Here is a 13,539-nt window from a genome sequence, read left to right on the forward strand (position 1 = left end):
TCTTTCTTTTAAAAACAATAGCAACAAAGTTTCTTTTTTAAGGTATTTTGTGCATATTTGGTTTTTTTTAAAATGCGAAAGGAAACAATGGAATCACTATGTTTCTCTTCTTTTAACTATCTGTCAAAGACATTTGTTTCTGGTCAATGAGCTTCAAATGTCAATTCTGACACCCCGCTCCAGGATCAGGACGGTGGAAAATTACTTTGCTTTAAACTCACTTCTGCAGGTTTAAACAGCCCGAAAAAGATCCCCCTTCTTCTCCTGCTGCCGAAGGGGGGTTCAGCGATTTTAAATGATGAAAGCCAATCCTTTGAAAGTGATTTTTAAAGCTCTAGTTTACGTTGTCTTTGCTTTATTCTGGCTACAAGGAAACGGAAGGCTGACTTCCTGTTTAGACCTTCCCGTTTCAGTACCAAATTAAGGTAAATTTTTAAGTCCAAATTCCTTTCTATTTCGCCAGTTCTTATTTAAAGTCCAAATGTTCAATGTTCCAGTACTCACGGGTGGTTATTTTAGATGCCAAATTGTCCCAGGAAAAAGGCAGCACTCTCCGGCAACAGCTATGCGGCTTCGCTCCGCAGAAAAAGCAATTGACTCACAGCACCGCGTCACTTCCCCCTCTTCGCTTCGGAGCCCGTTAGTAGGTTCCTTTGCGGGTTGGGGGGGCGCTAAGGGTGCCCGCCGAGTCCCACGGTCACAGGCTTCATCCGCCTGTGATTTCCAGAAGGGTCCCCGCTTCGCCGTAGCGGAAAAGACCCGTTTCATGCGGAGCTGGTCCCTCCAGTTCAGAGGGAGTCCGCCATTGCCGATGGCGCCAAGTCTCCTGTTCTGGAATGTTAAATCACCTTCTGGAATAGTGTTGGGCGGGAGACTGGAGGGCAAATCTGGAAAACTGCCTCCCCCATCCCACTAGCAGGATTTTCTTTTGAACCAGAATCCTTTAATGAATGGAAAGATCACTGTCTGTATACAGAAGTCATATTGGTAACTGAGAATTAGCAGGTGTGTGTTTTATTACTTTGCTTATTGATTCCTTTGCAGTTGCTTCCTCATTGAGCATATCCACAAGAACACAGTAAAGCATTTTTAAAATGCTAATTCCACCAGTAACATTTCAATCATTTTCAAGTCTATTTTATCACACAATTACTGAGCACTAAAGTAAGGAAAAACATAGTGTTGTTTTTTGTTGTTGCTACAGTAAACTTTCTGAGGTTGATTAAAGATTTCTGAACATCTTTTCAGGCTTCTTCAAACATTGTATGCACCTATATATTGGGAAGATGTTCTTTGTGGTTTATCCCTAGTTAATCTACCTGATTTACTGTTGCGGGGATTTCAAAGAAAGAGGAAACCCAGATCAGTGATGTGAATAATTTTGTCATTTAAAAATGCTGCAAGCCACGAAAATAAGTCTGTTAACACTAGAAAAATTACATTTCTACATATGCCTGAATTAGATTTTAAATGAATGCTGAATCCCTTGCATTTTTATTATTTCACTCCAACTGCAGAGCAAATAGATCTGACAGTATATCCAAGGATGCACTGGTTGTCAATCTTTTTGCTTCTGTGGAAGAGGAATTTTTGCCACATTTCCTCTGAATTTAATCTTGAGTAAAGAAATAAAAAAACATCAAAAAACTATGTGTGAAACTAACAACTGTTACAAAAAAAAAACATATTTGCTGTCCAATACCAATTCACACAGGTGGTGCTGTGATCTAAACCACAGAGCCTAAGGCTTGCCGATCGGAAGGTCGGCAGTTTGAATCCCTGCAATGGGGTGAGCTCCCGTTGTCTGGTCCCAGCTCCTGCCAACCTAGCAGTTTGAAAGCATGTCAAGGTGCAAGTAGATAAATAGGATACCTATGCTTTACTTTGGAGAAAGATGGCTGGGTAAACCTAGAATGTAGGTATTTTCTCTTTGACCCCACCCATTGGGATTTAGGAGAGCAGCCTAAAGACAGTGTCTGGAAGGGGAGTGAGGGTCAAGCCTCCATTGTAAGACAGACTCCCCACATCTTACTTAGAAGTCTAGCTGTTCCAGCCTGTTAGGTATAATTGTTTAATTGACACTGAAACGGGGAATGCTGAAATGTGTATTACTGCAGGCTTTAGCATGGAGAAATTCCACTAGAGTAGAGCTGCCATATGTCCTCTTTTTCCAGGACACGCCTTCTTTTTCATGGGTATGCAAAATGAGAGTCATCAAAGCGATCCATAGTTAAAAGTAAAAGTCAGAAAATGTGTCCTCTTTTTTGCTCTTCAAAATTTGGCTACCCTAAAGTGGTCACTGAACTCGTTGGGTTGATAAGTAACTATTGTTGTTTTCTGCTAGCTAACACATGAGTGTTTAACCTTAGATCAGGTGACAAAGGTATTTGGTTACAAATCTCAATTTAGAAAGGGAGCTGCCTTTAGTCTTTGCTCCTGGGCTCTGTGGGAGTAAGGATTTACACGAAGCTTTCCAGGAGCACACAGCCTCAGGCTGCAATGGAGGCTGGGGTGGAGGAGAGATGGAGTTTTGATATCAAAGCTGTTTAAAGTTACCTTTAGGAAGAAAATGGAAGTAAAAGTTGAGAATTCCCTCCTTGTGGCAGTGCCAGAGGATAGAGGAAAAGGGTACACGTATGTGTAAGGGTCTCATTTATTCAGTTCGCTTTTATAAAAATTCTACTGCAAACCTTCTGGTACACTAGTTTAGTAAAAGCTATAACTAGCTGCATCTATTGCAGAATGCAGCAGCCAGATACTTCATAGCACCAAGTTACTGGCAACATGTTACCCCATTGCTGATAGAGCTTCACTGGTTGCATACCTGCTACTGGGCCAAGTTTGTGCTGTTTCACAAAGCCCAAAACAACATGGGCCTAAGGACTGCCTGGCCTGTTTTGCTCCACCTTCATCACTGAGGTCCTGTGATGAGTGGCAGTCCCACACACCAATGAAGTTCAATTGACCCTTACCAGTAAAGGTTTGGCAGGAACCTTTGCCTTCATTCAGACATCTTCTGAAAACTGAACTATTTAGACAGGCCTTTAAGACATTCCCCCCTTTTTAACCAATCAGTATTTGTTGATGTTTCTGTTGATGCTTATGTTGCATACCACCTTGATATATTTTTATGAAACTGCAGGCGATAAAAATTTCAAACAATAAAAATGTTCATGTCACTGCTGCTATGCTCTTGTTCTCTTTAAATGCCTCCTTTTAAATTTACATATTAATTAGAGTAAATATTTATCAGCCAGTAACTTTAGTCTTATAATCTTTGCGTATTTTCTGTCCCCATTTCATTGTGTAACCTCCATCTTCACTGCCTTCAACTCCAGCACCATCCTTGCAACTGCAAATTTTCTGTAAAGATTATTTCCAATGGGAAAAGAAATATTTTTAATGAGCCCTTTACACCTTCAGCTCTCCATGCACAGTAATTTGAAGTATCTCTTTAATTTGGTGTAGACTGCATTGTCAAACATTAGCATTATGACTTTGATTACTGGAAAGTCTGATGGGTCTTTATAAATCACAGCAGCTCGTAGGGTCCAGTATAATGGTCTTGGTGATGGCCATGCAGCCAGACTTCACTGCCATAGCAGTCTATGGCACATTTTAAGTGGATTTAAGTTCCTGACCCCAGCAACAACAAAAATGGACATTGATTTCTACATATTTTATTGCACTCTGCAAACCTTATGGAAGCCAGGATGCCCAAATAAGCCCCTAGCTGCTAGCACAGATGGCTTTAAAGGGGTTGCTAGACAAATTCACCAAGAATATCTTCATCAACAGCAACTATTCATGATAGCTAAATGATGTCTCCACATTGAGAACAACCCCATGTTGGATGAATGCCTACTGGTTTTGGACATGTGAACAGTTGGAGAGGCCTTTGGAAATTGTTTCAGAGAAAAAAGCTTGCTGATTAGACAGAGTCCGAACCAATGGATTTCTTCACCCTGCCCTTAAACTTTTAGAAATTAGCTTCAGTTGTCATGACAACAGTGGGAAAAGGTGGTAGCTACCCCTCATGGTACATATTTTCACCACAGAACATTACTTAGTTTGTTTGCATTAAAAGTGAGCCAGGTGGGCTGTGTTTAAACCAATAAAGCAAAAAGAGTGCCCATGACAACTGCTTGGGTTTTTTTCCTTCCCAAAATATATCAAAACGATATTGCAAAAGCCATGTAAGTATTTGAAGTCACTAAGCAGTCTCACTAAACAAATAAAAAAATGCACAGCAATGTTTAATGGATTTGGCAGTTTTTAAAATGATACCTCTTGACCTAAACTTTCTTTGACATATCCTGGGAAAGCATGCAGAGCTCAGTAATAAAAGCGGATGGTATGTTATATAGATTTGCCTGCACAGATTATCATTAGGTGCAAAGCATTCTGTGAAATATATTTCTCTCTCCCCAGGATGAAGAAATAAAATCTACTGAAACAGAGCTAAAAACAACAACATAAAAAGATTATATAGTTTCAAAACTGGATGACCTTGCAGACTGCCCCCAGAGTCACCAGAGGAAATGTTTTCCAGTAAAAGTGTCTGGGGAACCTTTGCTTTCACCTGTTATTTTGTGTTTTACAGGTGCAAAAACTGAGCTCCTCAAATTTTTCTGTATGAATTGATCACTGCACACCATCTCCTTCACAGAACTAACACAGCAACAAATTACAAATAGTAATTTTTGCATGTGGCTTGTTCTGAAAATCAAAGGCTTATTCCATTTTATAAATAGAAATAATAATAATAATAATAATAATAATAATAATAATAATAAATTATTTATACCCTGCCCATCTGGCTGGGCTTCCCCGGCCACTCTGGGCGGCTTCCAAAAGAATATTAAAATACTATAATACATCAAACATTAAAAGCTTCCCGAAACAGGGCTGCCTTCAGATGTCTTCTAAAAGCCTGGTAGTTGTTGTTCTCTTTGACATCTGGTGGGAGGGTGTTCCACAGGGAAGGCGCCACTACCGAGAAGGCCCTCTGCCTGGTTCCCTGTAACTTGGCTTCTCGCAGTGAGGGAACCGCCAGAAGGCCCTCGGTGCTGGACCTCAGTGTCCGGGTAGAACGATGGGGGTGGAGACGCTCCTTCAGATATACTGGACCAAGGCCGTTTAGGGCTTTAAAGGTCAGCACCAACACTTTGAATTGTGCTTGGAAACGTACTGGGAGCCAATGTAGGTCTTTCAAGACCGGTGTTATGTGGTCTCTGCGGCCGCTCCCAGTCACCAGTCTAGCTGCCGCGTTCTGGATTAGTTGTAGTTTCCGGGTCACCTTCAAAGGTAGCCCCACGTAGAGCGCATTGCAGTAATCCAAGCGGGAGATAACCAGAGCATGCACCACTCTGGCGAGGCAGTCTGCAGGCAGATAGGATCTCAGCCTGCGTACCAGATGGAGCTGGTAAACAGCTGCCCTGGACACAGATTTGACCTGTGCCTCCATGGACAGCTGTGAGTCCAAAATGACTCCCAGGCTGCGCACCTGGTCCTTCAGGGGCACAGTTACCCCATTCAGGACGAGGGAATCCTCCACACCTGCCCGCCTCCTGTCCCCCAAAAACAGTACTTCTGTCTTGTCAGGATTCAACCTCAATCTGTTAGCCGCCATCCAACCTCCAACCGCCTCCAGGCACTCACACAGGACCTTCACTGCCTTCACTGGTTCTGATTTGAAAGAGAGGTAGAGCTGGGTATCATCCGCATACTGATGAACACCCAGCCCAAATCCCCTGATGATCTCTCCCAGCGGCTTCATGTAGATGTTGAAAAGCATGGGGGAGAGGACAGAACCCTGAGGCACCCCACAAGTGAGGGCCCAGGGGTCTGAACACTCATCCCCCACCACCACTTTCTGAACACGGCCCAGGAGGAAGGAGCGGAACCACTGTATAACAGTGCACCCAGCTCCCAGCCCCTCAAGACGGTCCAGAAGGATGTTATGGTCGATGGTATCAAACGCCGCTGAGAGATCCAGCAGAACTAGGAAACAGCTCTCACCTTTGTCCCTAGCCCGCCAGAGATCATCAACCAGTGCGACCAAGGCAGTTTCAGTCCCATGATGAGGCCTGAATCCCGACTGGAAGGGATCCAAATGGTCCGCTTCTTCCAGGCGTGCCTGGAGTTGTTCAGCAACCACTCGCTCAATCACCTTGCCCAAGAATGGAAGATTTGAGACTGGGCGATAGTTGGCTATCGTGGCCGCATCTAAAGATGGTTTTTTAAGAAGCGGTTTAATAACCGCCTCTTTCAGCGGGTCTGGGAAGGCTCCCTCACGGAGGGAAGCATTCACCACCCCACGAAGCCCATCGCCCAGTCCTTCCCGGCTAGCTTTTATAAGCCAGGATGGGCAAGGATCAAGGAGGCAAGTGGTTGGTTTCACTCGTCCAAGCAGCCTGTCCACATCCTCGGGGGTAACAGATTGGAAATGATCCCACACAACTTGACTAGACAGGACTCTAGCACTCTCCCGCCCCGGCCCTGCTCCCACGGTGGAGTCTACCTCTTCTCGAATCTGAGCGACTTTATCTGCAAAAAACTTTGCAAAGTCATTGCAGGGGATCATGTGGCCCCTACTGCTAAATTGCGAACCACCTGAAAGAGTCTCCTGCTGCTGTTTTCCGCAGATGCAATAGAGGCGGTGAAGAAAGTCTTCTTCGCCGTCGCTATCGCCACTTGGTAGGCTCGACATTGAGCTCTAACCCGTGTCCGGTCAGATTCAGAATGGGTTATCCGCCACCGGCGCTCTAGCCGTCTCAACGATTGTTTCATTGCCCTCAGATCCGTGGAAAACCACGGGGCTGTCCGGACTCCATGCAATCAGAGAGGGCGCTTTGGAGCCAAACAGTCAATAGCCCTGGTTAACTCCACATTCCAGCGGGCCACCAGGGAATCAGCTGAAAGGCCATCAACATGGGATAAAACATCCCCTACCACTCTCTGGAAACCATTTGGATCCATTAAGTGGCGGGGGCGGACCATCTGAATCGGAATAATAAGTAGTAGAAGAAGAAGAAGAAGAAGAGGAAGAAGAAGAAGAAGAAGAAGAAGAAGAAGAAGAAGAAGAAGAAGAAGAAGAAGAAGAATTTATAGCCTGCTCTTCATTGAATGTGTTCAATTCCAGAGAATGGAACAAAGACTACCACACTAGCAACAGAGCAAAATACATATACAACAGAAAAAGTGGGTGGCAATAAGCCATAGCTGATATTTCTCTTCCCTTCCCAGGAAATGTAAGGGCCTCAAGGTCAGCATGGCTGCTAGGAAAGACATGCAAGTGGATTTGCTGATCTCTCTCATAAGGGCCAACAATTTAATTTAATTTCTACTTATGTGTGTATAACATCTGCTCCTGTAGAAAAGGGGTTCTCTAACTGATCCTGAGTAGTATATCTATTTCAGTACTATTCACTTTTGTTCTTGACAAGAAAGAGTCAGTTGACCCAGGAGATACCAGTTCATTGGTATTTAAGGATCTAAAGCCTTCTCATACCTTGGGGATTATCAGTTTTCCTACAAACATAGTGGGTGGTCATTTCCTAGAAACAGTATCAGATGTCAAATAAGGATCACACCCAAATAACTTGACAACAAAATAGTGCTAAGTTGAAATTTCACAGAAAATAATTTACTGACAAATGTTTGAAGCTTTTTGAGTTCCTTTATAATATCTCAGAATTTCAGTCTTTTCCCAGAGAATAATTTGCAAAATCCCCCCCCCCCCAATATTGCCACCCATTAATTTTGGGCTCAGTTGTGAATCCAATTTTAATTTTTCCTATGTAGTCTCAAACTGCGTCTGTGCACAACTAATGTGCGTCTGTGCACAACTAATCTCTGTTCTGCTCTTTTTATTCTCAGAGACCAAGACAGAGAGGTGAGCTGGTTGCAACTCTGCACTGTGCCATAGACTCTTCCTGCTCACTAAACCCTTGCCTATGACAGCTCCTCCCCTCAGTCTTTTCCCTCTGGTCACTCATTGTTGTCCCACTACCAATCTTCTGGCTCCGAGCCTTCTCTCCTTGGGGGTTCCTATGTGGGTTTCCCAGCTGGTTCCGCCTACCATTCCTCTATATTCAGCCAGTCCATGACACCTACTTGGCAATCTGATACCAGACTTTTCACAAGTATTAATACTATGTGAAGTACCAACATGTTAAATCTATCCACCCTTCCAGCCCACCACAGTCTTAATGTGATGGAGTTTAATCTTTGAAATACTAAACAGGCTCTGAATATGCTAAAGGATTGCTGAGCAACCAGAGTCTGGAGCTAGGTTACAGAAAACAGTTTAGGTTCTGAAGGGACTGAACTTTGATAGCTGTGAGTCTGGTACTACAGGTAAAAAAAAGGTAAAGGACCCTGGATGGTTAAGTCCAGTCAAAGGCGACTATGGGGTTGCGGCACTCATCTCGCTTTTAGGCGTTTGTCCACAGACAGCCTTCCAGGTCATGTGGCCAGCATGACTAAACCGCTTCTGGTGCAACAGGACACAATGACAGAAGCCAGAGCACAAGGAAACACCGTTTACTGGTACTACAATCTCCCCTCTGGCCCCATAAGATCAGCTTAGGCTGTGCTAAATTAACATATAGTTGGAAAGATGACCCAAAGCCCCAATGTCCATACCTATAATAGAAACCCAGTCTGTGAAGAGTGCCCTGATTTTTACCCTGAATGGGTAGCAGAAGCAGCAGCATGCAATGACCCATCTTGTGTTAACAGCCATGGCCAAAACGAAAAATGATGTTGAAAGCTATAAAGCAACATTTCAAGGAGTATGCTGTAGCTAAAATATACTGATATGGAACATTATGTGATTACCACTGAGAAATTTACTGTTCAAGCAGAATTGTTTGCACCGTTTGACTAGAAAATATGGCACATCTTCTGACAAGGATAGGCTTATTGAATTCTTCTTCTTATTTTTTTAAACTTGCTATCTCATCCAAGGATAATACACACTTCATGCTGCACATGTAGGTGAGGAAAAAACACTGGAATCCCCTAATAAGTATGCAGAGCATACATTGTGGTTTCAACACCAGGCTGCTTATTTCCAGGGAAATGCCATCAGAGAAGCCTTTTCCCCCCAGGTTGTGTCAGGTAAGGAAAGCTGAAAAGCTGTGCATACACATGCTTTCAACAAGTGCTGGAAACCAGAGCCAGAATTCAAGAGGTGAACCCCCATCCTTTGATACTTTTCCAGGGTCAGAGAAAGGAGCAGCAGAGAAGCTGAGAGACTGATAGTCATACAGCATTATCTGGCAGAGTTAGATGAAGTCAAGAGTTAACTGAAGCACAGAAGGAAATTAAAGAAAAAGAGTGGGGGGAAACTGCATGCTGCTTCCTACTCAGTTCTCTCTAGAAAGAAGACACTGAGAGTTTGACCTCTTTTTCTACACTCTGCAAATGAGTCAAATCACAATGGTATGGAGACATAATAGCTGGGTTTAAATGGCAAGGGGGAGCGGGGAGTGGGGCTGAGAGAAGCTGATAACTCCAACATTTTTACATCCCTCAAGTGTGATGAGTAATGGACCTTTTCAGCAAAGCCAGCACATAAATTGCTTATGAACACACAGTTATAGGAATAAGCACTTTAGTGCACACGGCTGTTTAAATGGATGGTATCCATTTTATCTGAGAACTGTGAATTTATTTGAAAGGAGGGAGAGGGACTAAAATGATGGAAAAGTTCGTTTTTTGGGGTGGTGGGGAGGTGCATAGAGCAAAGATCTACCTGCTAAATAATAGCAAACAGCAAATGGCAGCCGGCAGTTGTTGTTATATTGTTAGTACCTCTAGAGGGCAGTGAATAAAAGAAAATAGAACACCAAGAAGCCAGCCATGGCACACAAATCACAGTGCAGTTTTAATACACAGTGAACAACCTCACATCCAAAAGCTAGCCTGCATTTCTCATGTTAACATGTTTTATTATTTTGCTTCTTCACCCTATAGCCCCTTTTGTCCTTGTCCCAAAGGAAATTAAGACTACTATATATATGAAACTACAGTGGATTACTCATCATAATATCTTTGGCTTTGCTTTCCTTCAACCTGTTTCCTCCCAACTAAATTTGAACTATAACACAGGGACCTGTCAGCAACCTGAAGCAAAGAGATGTTGGTGACTGGCTGGCTGCATTTAAATAGTATTTTATCCTGTCTGAAACCAGCTGAAGTTTGTCAGTGCTAATAATGAATAAGCTTGTAACAGCTTATTTGAAAATTTAAGTTAGAATGAGATATTCCTCATATGCATTTTTTCAGGGGGAGGGACAAGTGAAAGCTTAGTGAAAGGAAGGAAGATGGATCGACAGATTTGCCTGAGAATGGGGAAAAGCTATTTTATTTTATTTAGCAGCAACATGTGTTGTTTAAAACATACATATAAGATTTAAACTGGTTTTTGAATTTGCTAGTCTGTAATTCAAATATCAGCCCTACATTGGCTATGAATTAAAAAACAACAACCATGCTTCCCTGTGATGTTTCAAGTGTCACATGCCAAAAAACCCCTAAGGGTATAACTTATCCTTACTTTAAATGTGTGATTAGAATCAACCAAGTTCATGTCTCCTGAAGAGGGTCAGGAAAAGAGGATTTAAGCCTTTCCACTACAATCGTGAAAGGGGGGGGGGGAGCTTTTCTGCATGGAAAACCGAAATTTGAAAACAAAACCCCCCAAAAATCCAGTTGCTTCCCAAACTTGTTTTTAATTATTTTCTTTTTTTAAAAAAAACACCTGATGTTGCTTTAAGTGACACATTTACAGTAATGTATAGTTAGCCCCTAATTTAATACTAGAAATAACCATTTCACTACTTCAGAAACAGTCGCACAAGACTAACTCCATGCTGTGGATATCAGAAAGGACACTTTGAGATATAACAGAAAATCCAGAATAAAAGATACAGTGAGCAAGTATGCATTCACCAAACTGGCATTATCAAAATGAACCTCAGGTACTAAGCTGACCAAGAGTGAATAGCCATTCTTCAGACCTAGGGTGTTTGTTGAAGCTTCATTTTTAAATTAAAGATTCCTCACTTTTCCATATAAATAGAATAGTGTTAGTGCTAGGGATCCTCGTCTGCTTTTTGCCAGACAAATAGTGGTAATAAGCTTCATCTTTACATTTTTTATTATTTTGGAAACATTCTTCAAGCCCACAAAAATAAAACGGCTGAACATTCATCCTCAAAATGTAGGTTCATATTAATTGGCTGAGCACAAGAGGACATGATGGAATGGACGAAAGACATATCACAATATGAAGACACTAGCTGAAATACTTACACCATATTAAAGGGATCCTGGAGGAAACACACAGATGGGGTCTAGGGCCATAGCACTTCTCCAAAAGGTGATCTTGGTGGGGTGGTACCTGTTTGATGTGTCAAAAGACTCCTCACCACTGGCTCAACCTTTCATTGAATCAACCAGCAGGAGGTGGGCTGATACAAGTTATAGGTAAAGGTAAAGGGTAAAGGGACCCCTGACAGTTAAGTCCAGTTGCGAACGACTCTGGAGTTGTGGCACTCATCTTGCTTTACAGGCCAAGGGAGCCGCCGTTTCTCTGCAGACAGTTTTTCCAGGTCATGTGGCCAGCATGACTAAGCTGTTTCTGGCGCAACGGAACACTGAAACCAGAGCAGCGCACAGCAACGCTGTTTACCTTCCTGCCGGAGCAGTACAGTTTTCGAACTGCAAGGTTGGCAGGAGCAGGGACTGAGCAACGGGAGCTTACCCCGTCGTGGGGATTCGAACCACTGACCTTCTGATCGGCAAGCCCTAGGCTCTGTGGTTTAGACCACAGTGCCACCCGCGTCCCTGATACAACTTATACCCAATGCCTAATCCAAACCCCTTAGCTCTCTAATCAATAAAGTTGTGGTCTAATTTAAACCAAAAGGGATTTTGTCACAAGTGGTCATTCAATCTCATACACATGTAAAATATTTCATTTTATTCAAATATTCAAACTGGCTTTTTATTTCTCCAGTTTTCTTTAAAAAAATAAGTAAATTGTAAAAGGTGAAAGATTTATACAATCTGAAGAGAAACCAGAGTACTTTCGTCAAAATAGCTGTATTATTTTTATACCCAATATACATATATTGTATTATAATAATACATACAATGTGTGTGTGTGTGTGTGTGTGTGTGTATGTATTTATTGTATTGTAGTTTTAAGCATTGTTTTGTTTTTGCATTTCCTATTCATTCCCTTCACTGCATTTCTATACCAAAAATTTTCAATAAAATATAAATATTTAAAAATAAACAAACAAACAAATTGTATGATACCTGCATTTCAGGTTTTGTTTTATGTGGCAAACATTGGTTTTGTTTTTGAATTATGTGTTTTTGGTAAGAAAAGAAATGTACCTGAACTCTTTAGGGTCACTTCATTTCCCAGAAGAGTATGTTGTTTCATTGCAACTGGATGCATTCTGGAGAAAAAATGCAAAAAGAGATAAATGAAACTAAACAAAAATTATTCCCATCAACAGATAGTGAAATATTTCTGCAAAGGATTAGGCTGCATCCCCCCCCCCCCAAGTTAATGTGTAGCCTCTATAGGATCTTTGCTTATCATTAAATCCTAGTCTGAACTGGTTACAATATTACTTAGGCACATACTTTCTAGTTGCACTAATAAGATAAGTTCATTATCTAATAACAATACATGCTGTAGACTAAGTAGATGAAGGCTTCCATGCGAGTAACATCATTCCCCTTTTGGGTAGATTAAGGCTGCAATACTATGCACAGTTGTTGTTTTGTCGTTTAGTTGTGTCCGACTCTTCGTGACCCCATGGACCAGAGCATGCCAGGCACTCCTGTCTTCCACTGCCTCCCGCAGCTTAGTCAAACTCATGTTGGTAACTTCGAGAACACTGTCCAACCATCTCGTCCTCTGTCATCCCGTTCTCCTTGTGCCCTCAATCTTTCCCAACACCAGCGTCAGTTATTTAGGAATAAATAATCCTATTAAATTAAAGGAACACTTCCGAGTACAGATGGTTAAGCTTCAAAAGAAACCCTCAACTTAACCTGGAAATAACTTGAGTTGAGTTCTTCCCCCCAAAAAAAGAATTGGAAAAGATTAGATACTATTCCCCAACCAATCTGAGGCTTCATAAATCCCTATGAAAAGGATGCTTTACAGCCAAAAGCCTAGAGTGGGAAGGATAGTCTTTGACTATCCCTGCTGAGGGCAGACTAATAGAGCTACTGAACTACATTAAACCTGTATGGGTTATAGGGGAAATTCTACAGGTGCAAAACTATGGATTATTCTCTAGATAAGGTTTCAGTCTATGTTGGAGAAAAATTAGGGGGCATTTGAAACTTGTCTTTCTTTTTTTGCGGCAGGCTTTAATGAGTCCTCAAAGTTCCTGTCAAGGCTCACTCAAGAGAACATCACTGTTATCTATTTCTGAGTAGGCATAAATAGAATTGGGCTGTATTTCAGAGAAAGGATAATTTGATTACAAAGAATATGGC

General features: G+C 42.1%; 1 protein-coding gene across 14 annotated transcripts in view; it reads right to left on the reverse strand.

The window, feature by feature from the left end:
* Positions 1 to 13,539, reverse strand: part of PCDH15 (protocadherin related 15) — a 648,544-nt gene that overhangs the window by 403,239 nt on the left and 231,766 nt on the right. For 13 of the 14 annotated variants that reach the window (XM_081004527.1, XM_081004539.1, XM_081004542.1 and 10 more), the window contains one exon: positions 12,418 to 12,482. The exons of the other annotated variant lie outside the window; for it this stretch is intronic. The gene's annotated coding sequence lies outside the window, so the exon portion shown is untranslated. The remainder of the gene's footprint in view (positions 1 to 12,417; positions 12,483 to 13,539) is intronic. 14 annotated transcript variants of the gene reach the window in all.

This window comes from Podarcis pityusensis, assembly GCF_964106645.2.
Source record: "Podarcis pityusensis genome assembly, chromosome: 5".
Taxonomy (NCBI): domain Eukaryota; kingdom Metazoa; phylum Chordata; class Lepidosauria; order Squamata; family Lacertidae; genus Podarcis; species Podarcis pityusensis.